The sequence below is a fragment of the Haplochromis burtoni genome, unplaced genomic scaffold (genome assembly GCF_018398535.1).
Source record: "Haplochromis burtoni strain Fernald_Lab_line unplaced genomic scaffold, NCSU_Asbu1 Contig_759, whole genome shotgun sequence".
NCBI classification, from domain to species: Eukaryota; Metazoa; Chordata; class Actinopteri; order Cichliformes; family Cichlidae; genus Haplochromis; species Haplochromis burtoni.
Genome location: NW_024583120.1, coordinates 1 through 987, shown reverse-complemented (window position 1 = coordinate 987; position 987 = coordinate 1). Strand labels below are relative to the sequence as shown.

General features: G+C 40.9%; 1 pseudogene; it reads right to left on the bottom strand.

The window, feature by feature from the left end:
- Positions 1–6: 6 nt before the first annotated feature.
- On the bottom strand, positions 7–732 carry LOC102293172 (annotated as a pseudogene).
- Positions 733–987: the final 255 nt, after the last annotated feature.

Here is a 987-nt window from a genome sequence, read left to right as displayed (position 1 = left end):
GTGAGTGCTGCAGGTCTTCAAGGCTTTATTGTTCAAGGACTTGTTCTTAGTGGTTAGACACACCACAGTAATCTTAGTATAGGTAAGAACCATGCTACCGATAGAACCTGTGAACAAAAGCACAGTGAAAGTGAGGCCATAGACATTGTTAATGAACACATCCTCACAGGACAGGTTAAACAGTGCAGCATTGTCACAATAGGGGCTTTTGATCAGAGTTCTGCATCGGCCCAGTCTCAAGGTCAGACCGAGCAGAATCCCAACCAAAACAAAGGACACCCCCCAGGCAGAAACTGTCAGCTTCATCAACATCTTATTTGTCATTACTGCAGCATAACACAGAGGATTACAGATGGCTACATATCTGTCAAAGGCCATTATCATAAGCACTGTGTGAGCTGTGGTACTAAACATTTGTGTGGTGAAAGCTTGGACCACACATTCATAATAACTGATGAGGCGCTCAGACGGAGGCCTCAACATGTCTACAAGCAAACGAGGGATCATGATAGAGTTTCCAAATAAATCATTAATGGACAGATTACAAAAAAGGATATACATGGGCTGGTGAAGACTCTTGTCAACAAAAACCAAAACAGCAATGCCCACATTTGCAACAATTAGAAACAAGTAGGAGAAAAAAGAAAAAGAAACATAGCATATGTGGCTTCCTGTGGGACATTTAAACCCTCCAGCTGTATTGTGAAGATGTTGTTTGTATTTTGCATGGACCTGAAAGAACAAGACAATTTCAAAGGCATTTCAAAAGCAATCCAGTCACCATCTAAAATCACATTTTGGGTTGTCTAGACCAGAGATGGGCAGTAACGCTTTACTAGTAACGCTTTACTAGTAACGCTTTACTAGTAACGCTTTACTGGTAACGCGTTACTGTAATCTGATTACTTTTTTCAAGTAACTTGACCAACACTGGTCTAGACCAAAATACTAAATTTAGCTCCACAAGGGACTGATATCCACTTACGA